This window comes from Rhinopithecus bieti, unplaced genomic scaffold, assembly GCF_001698545.2.
Source record: "Rhinopithecus bieti isolate Rb0 unplaced genomic scaffold, ASM169854v2 scaffold_27022, whole genome shotgun sequence".
In the NCBI taxonomy this organism is placed as follows: domain Eukaryota; kingdom Metazoa; phylum Chordata; class Mammalia; order Primates; family Cercopithecidae; genus Rhinopithecus; species Rhinopithecus bieti.
In genome coordinates this window covers 1,119,914-1,135,520 of record NW_016812251.1, presented here as the reverse complement: position 1 = coordinate 1,135,520, position 15,607 = coordinate 1,119,914, and the positions used below count along the sequence as shown (strand labels likewise).

General features: G+C 43.1%; 1 protein-coding gene and 1 long non-coding RNA gene across 2 annotated transcripts in view; both read left to right on the top strand.

The window, feature by feature from the left end:
* Positions 1-15,607, top strand: part of THSD4 (thrombospondin type 1 domain containing 4) — a 386,571-nt gene that overhangs the window by 48,399 nt on the left and 322,565 nt on the right. The window lies entirely within an intron of this gene.
* The window catches only part of LOC108544589 (uncharacterized), a 27,531-nt gene continuing 22,739 nt past the window's right edge, over positions 10,816-15,607 (top strand). The window contains exons 1-2 of the long non-coding RNA XR_001889890.1: positions 10,816-10,977; positions 11,182-11,264. This is a non-coding gene — a long non-coding RNA (uncharacterized LOC108544589). The remainder of the gene's footprint in view (positions 10,978-11,181; positions 11,265-15,607) is intronic.

Here is a 15,607-nt window from a genome sequence, read left to right as displayed (position 1 = left end):
GGATTAGCTCATTGTGTGCTGCTTTGAACTAGAGAGTAGAGAGTGGGTTAATACATTCTAGGGAGATGAGGTATTAGGCAGATAAGCTTTATACATTTAATTTTTTGGATTGTGTTCTCTCTTAAAGACTACGTATTCAGTCTCACACAGCCTGGATCTACTTCTCCTCTGCTACATTCAACCATACCTTTTGCAGCCCCAAAGTTACCAGCAGTCTCTACCTCTGGGACTGTCTCTGACTTTCTACTTCTGGCCATACTAATGTCTCTCCTATAATAAGTGCCAAGTCCCCTTTTTCATGTTTCTCTGGAGCTGTCCCCTTTTTATCTCCTTGATTTCTGTGGCCCACAATACTAGTGGTAATTCTTTTTCTTGAGCACATTCTGAAAAGATTCCCTAAGGGAATGGCTAAGAGGTTGAAAGCTAGACCAGTGTTCTGAGCCGAGTCACTAATAGAAGAAATAAATCACTTAACAGCATTCATAAAACTGTAGGTAGATAAGCAAGATGGAGAAGAAATACAAGTTGCCTGTTTTTTTTTTTTTTTTTATTTTAAGCATGCTATTGGTCCCAGATAACCCCAGGAGTAGATTGAATGGTATATTAAAAGGCACTTAAGTACCATGCCTGTCCTCCCCAAATTAATGGATCAGTGTACATTCCACCTTGAATTTATTATGCCTCTGCCTGTCAGGGCTGGATGGCATGTGGACATATTTGCACATTCTAGCATGGTTTATGATACCACGAGTCCTGAACTCACATCAGAAGCTGACGGTAATGCCCATGACTCTGTGGGAACTGATTTATCCTGGACCATTTAAAGTCAACAGACACTTTTAGAATCTGGGGTTTGACTTTTCTCTCAACGAACTGGTAGCTGTCTCTTCAGTGAAAATAGAAAAAGACTGCCTTGTGACAATTATGAACGTTACCTGTTTGCATACAAGATAGTTACATTTTGTATTTAATGCCAAGGTCACTTTACCTTGCTGGTGTCTGGCCATTGCCTAATCATTCATTGCAGTCCTATAAAGACAAAACTTGTATCTTCTGTGTGGCTTCCTATGTCGCCAGTTTATACATATTGGTTCTTCTGGTTGTCCCCCTCCTATTTAAGCACTACAGAGAAAAACTGAGTTTTACTCATGGTAGCTCTATATTAACCCCCCATATTCATTACCTATTGCTACATAACAAATTATTCCCAAAGGTAGCAATAATATTTATCGTATTTATTATCAAATAATAAACATTTATCATCCCACAAAGTTTCTGTGAGTCTAGAATTCAGGAGCAGGTTAACTGTGTGGTTCTGGCTTAGGGCCTCCCATGAGGTTGTCGTCAAGATGTTAGCTGAGTCTGCCATCATCTGAAGGCTTGACTGGGGCTGGAAGATTTGTTTGCAAGATGTCTCTCTCATGTGCTTAGTTAATTGGTACTGGCTGTTGGTAGGCGGTCTCAGATCCCTGCCACATCCACCTCTATAGAGCTGTTTGAGTGTCTTCACAATATGGCACTGACTTCCCCAGGTGATGTAAGAAAGTGCAAGGTAGAAGCTCCAATATATTTTATAACCTAGTCCAGAAGTCAAACGCTGTCATTTCTGCAATCTTATTGGTTACAAAGTCAGCATTATTCGGTGTGTGAGGGACTTATAGAATGGCATGAACACCAGTCGCTGTCTAGAGCTGAGCCAGCACACCCTCGATGGCCCTTCAGCACTTTCAGTCTCCTCTAGTAGGAAATTTCCATAGTGTTCTTTCAAATAAAGAAGCAAATAGATCCTGTTGGGATTTATAGGGTCCATTAGTATTAAATATGACTACCAAACAGTGTCAAAATATATGTAGTCCTTGAAAAGCATTATTCCTTTCCAAACATATTTAATATGATGTTTGTTAAGAAACAAAAATACAGTCCAGAAAAGTCAAGGTTAAAGTCCACTTTTGATCATAATTTCCAAGCAGGATTTTCTTCCAGCCATATGGGCACTGTCCAGGGTTCTTTTTTTTTTTTTTTTTTTTTTTTCTTCTAGCCTAGTGTCTGCATTGAGAAAAGTTAAACAAATAGATCAAAAGTGAACCTCCTTTCACAAAGTTACCATTCATGGGTTGCCATCCTGGAATGCAGGCCAGGTTCTTTTGTTAGCTGCTGCTTGAAATACATGGCCAAGATTGCCTGGCATGAAGCTTTGTATGTTGGCGAGCCAGCTCCCGTGAGTTGGAAGCTTCTTCAGAGCTGAAGGAACAAGACCAGAAGCATCGTAGAATCATCTTTCTTATAACCTTACAGTTGGAAGAAATCTAACAGATCCTCCAGGGCTAACTTTCTTTTTTCTTTTTCATATTATCTTTAAAAATATATAACTCTTCTCTAAACTTAGTTCTGATCATTTTCTTTTTGAGACAGGCCCTCACTCTGTCACCCAGGCTGGAGTACAGTGATGTGATCATGGCTGGCTGCAGCCTTGAACTCTCAGGTTCAAGTGATCCTCACCTCAGCCTCTCAAGTAGCTAGGATTACAAGCAAGCACGACCACATCTGGCTAATTTTTTTTTCTTGTAGAGATGAGGTCTTCCTGTGTTTCCCAGGCTGGTCTCAAACTCCTGGGCTCAAGTGATCCTCCTGCACCTCCCAAAGTGTTGGGATTATAGGCATGAGCCACCGTGCCCAGCCCAGGCCTAACTCTCAATGTATGCAGATATATATTCTGAAACACTAAAGACATGAAAGATGATCATCCCACTTCTACTTTAATATATTCATGATAAAACACATGCCACCACTACCTTTGATTTTCAAACAGTTCTCATGTTCTACTGGAGCCAAGTTGTATCTCTGCTTATCTTCTGACCGTTGACCTTTAATTTTTATTCTCTCTGGAGTAAAAACAAATGTGAAATTTCTTCAAATATTTGAAAACCCATCTCATGTGGGTCTCCTTAGTTTCTTCCAGGCTAAACATTCCATGTTTGTTCAGCCTTCTCTTTAAAGAATAGTCTCCAAACTAACTCTCTTAGTTTCAAGGTCCATCTGAAAATGTGGTATCCATTCATTTGTGTGACAAGTATTTGCTGAATGTTGTCTGTTGGCAGGGTACCATGCCAGTCCGGATGTCTTAACAGGACAGAGTTGAGTGGGATTGTTTCTTCCAGTTGATTTGGATGTTATGTTTCTATTGATATAACCAAAGATTACATTAGCTGTTTTTGCAGACATGTGAAACTATTGAATTATTTTTAGCTGTGATCAACTAAAATCATCAGTTTTTGTTGAAGGGAATTGTCAGTTCATGACTTCCCAATCCTATGTTCATGTAGTTGGTTTTTTGAACCTAAATGAAAGACTTCACATTCACCTCCATCCAATTCCTTCTCGTTGGTCCAGCTCATTGTTCCAGCCCATTGAAGTCATTCTGATATTTGCTAACTCTTAATCTTGACTTCATCATATTAGTTATTTCTCCCAGCGTTGTGTCATCTGCAGTTTTGATTAGCATTCCGTCTGTCTTTGTATCCAAGTCACATATGGTAATGAGGAGTAGAATAGGACCCGTGACAGAGCCATTTGGCAGACCCAGGTCACCTCCCTGCCCCCTTCCAGCAGCTATCTTTGAGAACATGTTTCAGCCAACTATGAGTGGCCCAAATTATACCGTCATCTGGTCTGCATTTCTCCTTCTTGTCCACAAGAATTTCCTGAAAGACTTTGCCAAATGCCTGATTAATCAATACATTCTGGGTCTCTGACATTTACAGTTGTCAGTTCTACTAACCTGCTTCTTGCTCAGAGGAAGAAAGGAAATGGAGCAAGCTGGGAACTGTTTTGTCCTCTGCTCAAGTTCCCTAACCACATAACTCCTGGGTCAGCCTAGGGAACTTCTAGGTTCACAAAGATCTGTCTATTGACTGACCTCTTGTCCTCACCCTTTAGGACCAGGGAGTACCTGATTTCTTACGAGTGTTCGAGTGTTATTACCCTCATTGACTCCAAGTCTCTTAACTCCCCATCAGCTGTCTTTCTAGCTATGCTGAGTTCATTCACCTTCATCTTTTAGCCTCATTTGTCTGCTCTTTACCATCCTTCTACCATCAGGATCATGTCTTTACATAATTCAAATCATAAACTATTCAATTATCTGTCATATGTTCCTGTGCAAGATATGTTTATTGCATGCCAGTGCTTTTTGATGCACCCTGCACAAACCCCTAAACTCCCCAAATATGAATCTATAACAAGCCATCCTGGTCAGTTCTGCTTTATCTTGGGAAGTCCTTCAATCTCATGCCTCTCCCCACCATCCTAGTTGTCCAGCCTTCTGCATTAGGACCTCTGACTTTGCGATTTGTTTTGGCTCCACTCCATGCTTGTATATCCCATTGTGGTTTAGACAGTCCACTCTGGCTTAGATCTTGTTTCCCATTAGGGTGTGACTTCCATCAGACCAATCACCATAGGTAGGATATATATTGTTTCCCTCTCTAGAACCTTCATGGCAGACTGTACCCTTTGCCTGTCAGATTAGAAAGGCAGTGGGTGGCCAAATAGATGAGAAGACTGGGTTCCAGTTCCGAGTTGCTGGTAATCCAGTACTGTGTATTGCCTGTTAGTTTAGAGAAGGTATACTCTTTTCTCCCCCTGATTGGTAACAATGAGTTTCAACTATCATTCTTGGTGATGCCAGTGAAAAGATGCTCACCATCAAGGCTCACAGTTCAAGGTAGCCGTGCTACCCACAGTCTGTGTCTTGGTTTGCAGGTCCTTTAAGCTATATGACGCATACCCAATTTTCTTGCCCTGAGTTTTTCATGGGAAAGATAGGGCTTTGGTGCTTTTACCTGCAACACACTCATTGTCCCTCAGTATCATCTCTCTCACCTCATCATCTCACCTAGACACTTTCCCTTCTAAAGTTTAAGCATAAACCCCCTAATCAGAAATTCCTCTGCCATGATTTTCCCAGTTTTGGGAGATGGATGCTATTTTCAGAGAAGTCACAGAACCCTGATGTATCAGCCCTCCTTCGGTAGCCAGCTACCAACTTCCCATTTGTTCCATAGTCTTCCAAAACTATGACCTTCCATTATAGTAAGACATGAAAACACTACCACCTCCCTCTTAAGTCTTCAATTCCCTACTTGGGAAAATGAATATGTACACATTTAATATAAGTTTACATTCCCCAGTGAATAAGAAATGCACATTTTAAACCTTCCCAATTGAGTAAAATTTGTCTTGTGTATGACCTTTACCTGAGTTATTTTTTTCTTGGTGAGTGAGTGACTCAAGGTGGAACTCAACCTCCCCATGCTTGCCCTTAACACTAGGAAATCCTAGCTTTTAGCCACTGAAATTCTTTAGTAAATGAACCTGTTTCTACTCATTTTTCAATGTATTAATCTGTACTTGCATTTCACTTTGAAGAAAACAAGGTTTTTATTAATGGAAACAAGGTCTCCCACAGGATGTTCAGTGTGATTGACTCAGTCATTACATAATAGTCATAAACAAATGAGCTCCCTTTGAACTCAGCAGTTCAGGCTCCTACTGCATCTTGGCTGTGATTCCATAGTTTGACACTTATGCTGCAGTTAATTAGGGTGGCTGTGAGAGGTAGACAGGGGCAGAGAAAAGGCAGGATTTAAAAGCTGTTCCTGCTACCTTTTGGGGGTTTCAACTCCTTTCTACATTATAAAGCTAATTGATAGATTTATGCTTTGTTTTCTCCCTGGCCTCCCTCCTTGGCTTCAGATTTAATGAGCCCAAAGGAAAGGCGATCATTATTTAAAATCTGGGTAATGTACATTTAAATTTAAGATTTATATTTGCCCAGACTTTTTATCCCTGCAACCCAAGTTACCTACCTATCAATCAAACCTCATCTGTTGCATTGTCGGTATTCATCTCCCCTGTTGGGAAAAGTTTAATCTCATGGGTTATTTCCCAAAACCTGCTTTGTTGCTTTCTTATTTGTAAAGCATACAGTATCAGCTGGAGAGAGGAGGGAACTAGAAGGAATGCTTTGGTCACTTTACATCAGTTTTAAAGTAGTGGCAAATAAGAGAATGCATATTCAGGGCATTTATTGGCACTTCCATGGGGGGTAGGTCCTGAAGTTTCCTGTGGCAGGTGAGTGAAAGGCTGGGAAAGAAGGCCAATGATGAAATCGATGTGGAGAAGAGGATCTGGCTGGCTTTTCCTTGAGAATTCTAAGGGATATTTCTTCTTCCTCATCCTTTTTTTCCCTTTTTTCACTTAGATATGGGGAATAGAAAGGGAAATAGAGGCCCCAGGAGAAGCTGCAACAGAGAAAAAGGGTCTGACATGGATATGCTGAAGACCACCCACCTGAGCCCCAGCATTACCCCAGCTCCAGGCCCGATCCAGAGAGGGGGTGCTCCAAGATGTCATGTCCTTTATCTGCTGGTGCCAGGGCAGAACCTTCAGGAGCCTTCCTTGAGTCTTCATTCTTCCTCATCCCTCTAGGGTTTGCTACACCTTCTGGATCTCCCTCAAATGCTCCTCTTCTTCTCATCCCTTGGTAGAAGCCACCATCACCTCTTGCCCAGTTTGTGGCAGGGGCTTGGTAATGACCCTCCCTGCTTCCGGCTGGCTTTTCTCTCATCCGACTTCTGTACTGGAGCCAGGGCTGTCTTTCTAGGAGGCAATGCTGTTCTTAGAGTCTTCTGATGAAACCTGGAGGAACTCTATTCACATCACCCCTTAGTCCCACAGTCCTCCCCTCATGCCCTGTCCAGCCCATTTCCAGCTACACTGGACTGGACCTGAGCCCTGTTGGGTCTGGGCGAATGCCTCAAGGGCCTCTGGCCTCAGCTAAAAGATAGCTTCTTCGAGGGAGCCTCCCTGTCCAGACCTCTAATCCGGTGTCCCCTGTGAGGCATTGCCCTCGCATTTGTAACTCAAATCCCCAGAAGTCTTGTTCAATTCAAATGGAAAGGCCTAGGAGTTCCAAACCATTTTCCATGGCTACCAGGGACTTCCAGAGCTTGCTTTTTCTGCCTCTCCACTTCTACAACCTCACATGCTGCCTTTGTGTCTCTCCTCAAATCCATTTTCCACAAAAATCCACATGGCATGAGTTAACTTGTCATGAATTGACTAACTTTACCAAAGATTAGGATGATCGTGAGAGGTGTGGAAGGGGGAATATCTCATCCATCCTCGGTTCACAGCTGAGGACTCCTTAACAAAAGACAGAGTGAGAAGAGAAGTGCACATTTATTTAATGTAAGTTTTATGTGACACTGGAGCCTTCATAAGGAAATGAATACCTGAAGAAATGATTAAACCTGTGTATTTTTATGCCAGGTTTGATGAAGAGTGGACAGTCATGGAGAAATATGGTAGAGCAAAAGAGTGCAATCTAATGGTGATAAACTGGGGGAATCTTAGCAAGCAAGGCCTGTTTGTTCAGATTCTTTTCTTGTCCCTGTGTCTTCAGAGATAAGGATGGTCCTCTTCTCTGAGTATAGGGAGGTCACCTCCATATGAGGGTTGTGTGACCTGCTTCAGGGAAGGGTCAGAAAATCCTTGCTGGGTGTGATGACTTGCTTCAGGGAAGAAGAGCAGGAGAAAGGTGATATGGCTTGGCTGTGTCCCCACCCAAATCTCATTTGAAGTGTAGCTTCCATAATTTCCATGTGTGGTGGAAGGGACCTGGTGGGAGGTAATTTAATCATGGGGGCGGGTCTTTCCCATGCTGTTCCCATGATAGTGAATAAGTCTCAGCAGATAGGATGTTTTTTTTTTCTTTTTTGAGATGGAGTTTCACTCTTGTCACCCAGCTGCAGTGCAGTGGCGCCATCTCGGCTCACTGCAACCTCTACCTTCCAGGTTCAAGCAATTCTCCTGCCTCAGCCTCCCAAGTAGCTGGGATTACAGGCACACGTCACCATGCCTGGCTAATTTTTGTATTTTTAGTGGAGATGGGGTTTTATCATGTTGGCCAGGCTGGTCTCGAACTGCTGACCTCAGGTGATCCACCCGCCTTGGCCTCCCAAAGTGCTGGGATTACAGGCGTGAGTCACCGCACCCAGCCCATCTGATGATTTTATAAAGGGGAGTTCCCCTGCACACACTGTCTCTTGCCTGCTGCCATGTAAGATGTGTCTTGCTTCCCCTTCGCCTTCCATCATGGTTGTGAGGCCTCCCCAACCATGTGTAACTGTGAGTCAGTTAAGCCTCTTTCCTTTATAAATTACCCAGTCTCGGGTATGTCTTTATTAGCAGCATGAGAACAGAATCATACAGGTGGGGAGACCTTCCTGCATATGCTCTGTCAGATCCCTTTTGCTGAAAATATTTAATACGCTCATATGCTAAAAGTCCCATATTTTTGGGTAGCATGTCCAAAACACCACCAGAGGTGGCTTTAACAAGCGATTGGCAATAGGTCCCTTCACTGGTTCAGCCCTCGCTTCACTCCCTTGTTCCTATTTCCTATTAACATTAGTTTTAGCTATAAGAGAAAAATAATAAATATGTAAATACAATAAAACATTAGTTTTAGCTATAATAGAAAAAAATAATAGCAGTGATCTAAAGGAGTTTATTTCTGCCTCACATTAGGTAAGTCTGAGAATAAACAGTCCAGGGCAGTTGTGGTCTCCACAGTACTAGACCCTCTTCTGTCTTACTCTTTCATGCTTAGCATCTATTTTTAAGATCATCTCATCATCTAAAGTGATTGCTGCAGCTCTAGCCATTACATATACATTCCAGTCAGCAAAAAGGGCATGTACCCTCCCTTTAAGAATATCCCAAAAGTTTTACACACTACTTCTGCTTCCATCCTATTTGCCAGAACTTAGTTACATGATCACACCTAGTTACAAAGTAGACTGGGAAATGTAGTCTTTATTCTGGGCAGGTATCTGCGTGTCTGAAACCTGGTGGCTCTCTTACTGTGGAAGAAAGGGAGAATAAATATTGGAAGGCAACTAGCAGACTCTGTCACACCTGTGACAGTAAACATCTATCCCTTTTCTTGCCTTGCTTAATTTGACTTGTGATTAGGCTCCCTCCAGGCCCCACATTTGACCTAAGAAATTGTTTGGGTGTTTTTCTCAAACACCTACAGGTCACTTCCAAAGAGAATTCTGCTTGATAAACTTTTCTCCATTTTATAAACCATGCTAACTTCTCCATGTGTTGCACTGCCCAGGCCCTATGGGGTTGTCGTGGCTTCGTCCCCAGTGGGCATCCTCAGATTGCACACAGGACTGGTTTTCCCACACACGTCCCAAGTTGACTTAACATTGCATTTTCAGATTTTCCAGCTCTCAGAATGCAGCTACAGGTTCTCAAGTCAGCAGCTCATGGAGAACAGTGAGGCAGCAATGCGAGAATGTCCGTGGCCTGGCTCCCCTGCCTCACAGTCCCACAGACACATGCTGACGGCTGGCTTCAAGGCTGAGAAGCTGCCAACCAACTTCTTCTGAGAGCCCCCTTCCAGAGAAGTGAGGCACAGGTGGTATTTATCTACTAAGCAGCACCCACATGAATACATTTAGCCGGATATGTGTTCAACTTATGCTCAGCACATCTGCATCGAATATATCTTTGGAAGACTGCCCTATTTCGGCAAGAAGGCAGGAAATTCAGAGTCTGGTGATCTCCCTCCCCATGATCTCCACCATGCTGGTCTCGCTGTTGTATCCTTTCTTAATGTCTCCTGTGGCACCTGACATATAGCAGACCTTCTATCAATATTCGTTTAATGAATAGAAGAATGAACACCATGTGCTAAATGATATACAAAGACAATTGAGCCAATCTAGTGGGAGAACAACATATAGTTATAATAGCGAGGAATGCATACAATATAAATATGTGCAGTGTCAAACGAGCAGAGGAGATGTCCAAGCTGGATTTTAACATATAAATAGGAGTTCACTAGGCATATGGAGGTAGAGATGAAGGCAGAGGAGCCGATTTATGCAAAGGTGTGAAGGCAGGAAACAATCCCAACTGTTCAGGCAATAAGTATAAGAGCTTCCTTACCTTTAAGGACCTTGTAGTTCACAAAGTAGTTTGTTTTTTGTTTTTGTTTTTTAAATCTTTTCATTTTTTTCTAGAAGTGATTCATAATTACTACTAATTTATAAGGAGCCAGAGCTTTGTTTTGGAATAATTATTTGCATTCAAGGGTTATGGAAAATACCTGGTAGTTTGTTGGAGTTCTACCTATTCCCTACCCGAGGGAACCAGTAAAATTGAGAATTTTTATTTCCTAGAGGTTGACTACGTGGAGCCATGTGAATGCTGCACAGTCTCAATATAAAGGTCTTTTAAAACCCAAGTGATAACCACTGCTAAAAAATAATAACAACAGCAATTGCCAGCAATACTATGGCAGAGAGTACTGTTATAAGCATTTTACATATATTAATTCATTTTATTTTCCTAATGACCTCATGAGGAGATACTAGTATTATCACCGTTTCATAGGTGAGGAAACTGACAGAGATGTAGTGATTTGATCAAGATCACAAAGCTAGTAAGTGGCTGAGTGAGGATTTTAAACTCATATATAGTTCAAAAGTTTTACAGTATATTTAAAGTTATCGGGCTATTTCTTTTTGTTGTTGTTTGTTTGTTTGAACTTGTCTGCTAAGCAGAGACAAAAACAAAAAGAACTTGCTGGTTTTGGGATAACCCCTCGGACTTGACGCCTGTCAGTTCCTAAACTCCTGTGCTGTGGGCCTCAGAACTTTGCTGCCCTCCTCCCATCCAGTCCCAGGCTACCCCTTCTATGACCCATCGCCATTCATGACACTCAACTAGCTTCCCTCAGATGTGAGCACATGGGCCCTCTGCATGCTAAGGTTCAGAATTAATCACTACAGCAAGGAGGTGGAGGTGTCCAAAAATCAGACCCATGGAGGGGAGGGACAGGTGACAGAGTTTCCAGAAAGTCTGTGCCTTTACAGGAGGCCCTGAGTCTCTGGGATGGTAAATGTGCTTAATACTTTCTGTTTCTTCCCTCCCACACCCTTCTTACTCACCTAAGCCAGCCCCGAGGTGTTATGCTGGATCTCAAGGATACGATGTGTCCCTCTGAGGCCCTCCAGCCACCACTTCCTGCTGTCCTCTTTTGCCTTGCCCTTAGCCATTTTATGTCACTCAGTCAGATGTTTGTCTTTTGCAATGTGAAAGGCGAAGTATGATCAAGTGATCAGGAGCGAGGAAGCACTGCTCAGACGTGCCTGGCTCCACATCCTGGCCCAGCCTTATAGCAGGTATGTAGCCTTAGGCAAGTCCCTGACACTTTTCATCCCTGTTTCCTTATCTATCAAGTGGGGGCCATAAAACCTTCCTTATTGGGTGGCCAGGAGGATTCAGGTAAGATCATCCATAGTGCTCAGTCAACATTGGCTATGAGAGACAGGCTGTGTAGGGGTTCAGAGCTTGGGATCTAGAGTCAGACCATGGGTTTGAATCCCAACTTGGCCACATCCAACCATGTGAGCTTGAGTACATTGCTGTTTTTGTTTTTGTTTTTGTTCTGAGAGAGGGTCTTGCTCTGTCACCCAGGCTACAGTGCAGTGGCGCAATCATGGCTCACTACAGCCTCAACCTCCTGGGCTCAAACAATGCCCCCACCTCAGCCTCCCGAGTAGCTAGAACCACAGGCATGCACCACCACACCTGGCTAATTTTTTAAAGCTTTTTGTAGAGACGGGGCCTCCTTATGTTTCCCAGCCTGGTCTCAAACTTCTGGGTCCAAGTGACCCTCCTGCCTCAACCTCCCAAAGTGCTGGAATTACAGGCATGAGCCACTGCGTCTGGCCTAGTAAGTTTTTTATCTTCCTCTATAAAATGGAGTTAGTAACAGTATCTACATGATGGGATTGTTGTCAAGATTTTGTGCTTGCAAACTTAACAGAGTGAAATATTTAAATGCTAACTAGGATATATTAGGCCTTCAATGCATATTAACCACGACTGTTTATCATTATTGTCATCAACAGTTAATTCATTCTAGAGTAACTATACTGCATATCTGTGAAAGGCCCATCTGAGCAGGCATCCTTTCCAACAAGACTTGGACTGTCCCTGCAAGCCTTTAATTCTGCTCTCACTCATATTGCCCATGAGAGGTCCCCCCAGTCGAAGATTTCTTTGCTCTTCTTAGAGAACAGAGGCTTGGCTTCTCTAACAGGCAGAGTTCCACAGCAGACAAAGTAGAAAAAGTCTCCCTGAGGAATTTTTCTCCCAAGATGAATGTTCCAGAAACAATGCCTCTCCTGATGTGTCTTGGAAGTCCTGCTCACTGACTTGCATGGAAATGGGATCTTGATTTTAAGAGAGGTTGATTTCACAGGAGGCTGACTGTGTGTTATTCTCATAAAGCACATGTCATCTTAATTGAAACTGTGTGAGTGGTAAACTTTGCATTCTAAATTTAGAAAAACTCCCATGGGAAGGAAATGTAGCCTTTGAAACACTGGAGGAGGCAGTGTGTGTTGTTTTATGTAACTCTGGCAGGGAGAATACCTGATTTGTGCACGCAGACTTGTTGTAGATGCTGTTAATGGTGAGATCTGTTTTGAATACTGCATTATCAGGTGCTTTAAAAAAAAATTCTTAATGTTACCAAGTCTTTTTATAATTATTGACTGTATTACTGTATTTGGCTTTTTTTTTTTTTTTTTTTTTTTTTTTTTGAGACAAAGTCTCACTCTGTTGCCCGGGCTGGAGTAAAATGGTGTGATCTTGGCTCACTGCAACCTCCGCCTCCCAGGCACAAGCAAATCCTCCTGCCTCAGCCTCCCAAGTAGCTGGAGCTACAGGCACACACTACCACACCCAGCTAATTTTGTATTTTTTGTAGAGACAGGGTTTTGCCGTGTTGCCCAGCCTGGTGTCCGACTCCTGGGCTCAAACAATCCGCTCGCCTCAGCCTCCCAAAGTGCTGGGATTACAGGTGTGAGCCACTGTGCCTGGCCCCGCTTTGAGAATCATAAACTGTTTTAGGTCATTCAATATTATTTTAAAAGCTATAGCCTTTTCTCCAGGCCATACGCCAGCTGGAACTCTGAGCACTGAATTACTTGGAGTTGTCACTGTTTCTGAGTCTTCAAATCCACCACGCAACCTGTTGGTAAATGATTGTTAACCCTAATAATAGTAATAGCCTGAACACTAATGCCTAACATGCTCATATCATTGTAAGGAATGTAGTCTACCACTGGTGCCCCAATCCTATATAGAGAAAAGAGTCAGCGAACATTTCCTTCCCATTGCCACTGCTCCTATGGGATGGGGCCGGGGTATCAAGGCCCCTGCCCCTGTTTTGGGGTGCTGTTGAAAAAAGGGACATTGCAGCCTGGAGTAGTTTGAATGGACCTAGCAAAATCCCTGTGCATGCTGTGCAATGCATACAGATGTGCAGGCCACCATCAGTGGAAGGTTCTCACCAGTGAAAGTGACCAGCATGGTGCAGTATCACCTGGGCATATTCTTACTTACCAGCCCGGGTCCTACCTTAGGCCAATTAAATTGGAATTTAGGGCAGGGCCTATATGGTGGCTTTCAAAGCATCCTAGGATCTCACTGTGCTGGACACTGCTGGGCAGTTTCTTGATGCTGACTCCTTATGTGGATCGCAGGTCAGGTATACCCAGAACCCCATGACCTCATCCATGGTCAGGCCTCATCCATTCAGGGAATCCCAGTGTCCTAGTCTGCTCCCCAGATGCAGAGGCAGTCACTGTTCATAGCCTCTTGTGCCTTTACAGGGACATTCTGCATTATTTGCACACAAATGGGAACATTACAGCACATATTGTTTGGCATATTGCTACTTTATTTTTTATTTTTTTTGAGACAGAGTCTCACTCTGTCGCCCAGGCTGGAGTGCAGTGGCATGATCTCAACTCATTGCTGCCCAGGTTCAAGTGATTCTCCTGCCTCAGCCTCCCTAGTAGCTGGGATTACAGGTGCCTGCCACTGTGCCTGGCTAATTTTGTAGTTTTTTTTTAGTAGAGACAGGGTTTCAACATCCTGGTCAGGCTGGTCTTGAACTCCTGACCTCATGATCCACCCACCTTGGCCTCCCAAAGTGCTGGGATTACAGGCATGAGCCACCGTGCCCAGCCTGCTACTTTATTTTGCTTGCAAGTGCAGAGTTCTCCATGGTTTCATGCAACCGGTCCACCGTTGTACCAGATATTTTCTTCTCACTTCTCCAGATCTATCAGCCATCCTTTCATCCCCTGCTCTCTGTCTGCAGAAGGCTGCTCTATGTGAATTGCATCATCAAACCTTTCCTCCTAGAGTCCCTCTGGGTTCAGCCCCACATGAGATAGGAGGAGGGAGGAGAGTGAGATTGGGGTATTTATTCCATTGGCTCTCTCCTTGCAAGGACATCTTAGGTGCTTTCTCTACATGACCATCTCCTCTGGATTCTAGCAATCTCTCTCTTCCCTTGACCCATTGGACCTGGAGTATCTCCTCCACACTTTCTAGTTCTGGCTTATTTCACTATGCAAATAATTTTCAAAGTGCGGTTGCAGGATCAGCAAAATCAGTATCACCAGGGAACTTGTTAGGAATGCACATTTCCAGGCCCACCCTCGACCAACTACTGATTCAGACATCCTGAGGGTAGAGTCCAGCAGTCTGTGTTTTACCAAGTCCTCCAGATGATTCTGATGCAAACTCAAGTTTGAGACCCCTGCATTATGCCTTCCTCTTATGCCCTAACCCATAACTGTACTAATAATCCTTTTATGAAGCCAGCCTCAGATTATTGTAAGTTGAATGTGCCATCTGTCTCCTCTTGAAAGCCTGCCTCATGAACCTGTGGATAGATGTTTAGGTTGCTCATTTGCGATTCCAAACAAATTTGAACTTTGTTTATAGATCTCTGCACATATGTGTGAGTTTATAAGCAGACTAAACCTCCTTTAAATAGCATTTTGTGGAAAAGGAACATGCATTTCAAATTTTCATAGATATTGCCAAATTGTCCCCATTTTGTGGTCCCAATTTTCCATTTACTAAAGTGGCTTCTGGTCTTTTAACATATGTTACCTCTTCAATGACTATTGATTAACCAAACAGTGGGTATATTAGGGTCATCCTTCTCAGATTTGGTTGCATAAATCATCTGGGGATCTTGTTAAAATGCAGATTCTGATTTAGGAGCTCTGGGATAGAGCCTGAGATTCTGCATTTTAACAGGTTCTTAGGTGATTCTGCTACTGCTAGTCCAAGGACCACACTCTAAGTGGCAGGTGTTAGGGAGTAAGCATAAAGAAATGGGGACCAGGCATGGTGGCTTATGCCTTTAGTCTTAGTGCTTTGGGAGCTTGAGGTGGAAAATTTGCTTGAGGCCAGGAGTTCGAGACCAGCCTGGGCAACATAACAAGACCCTATTTCTACAAAATCTTTTTTAAAAAATTAGCTGGGCATAGTGGTTTACACCTCTAGTCCTAGCCACTTGGAAAGCTGAAGCAAGAAGATTGCTTGAGTACAGGAGTTCAAGGTTATAGTAAGCTAGGATCATGCCACTGCAACTCTAGCCTGGGTGACAAAGTGAGACCCTGTCTATAAAAAAAAAAAAAAAAAAAAAAAA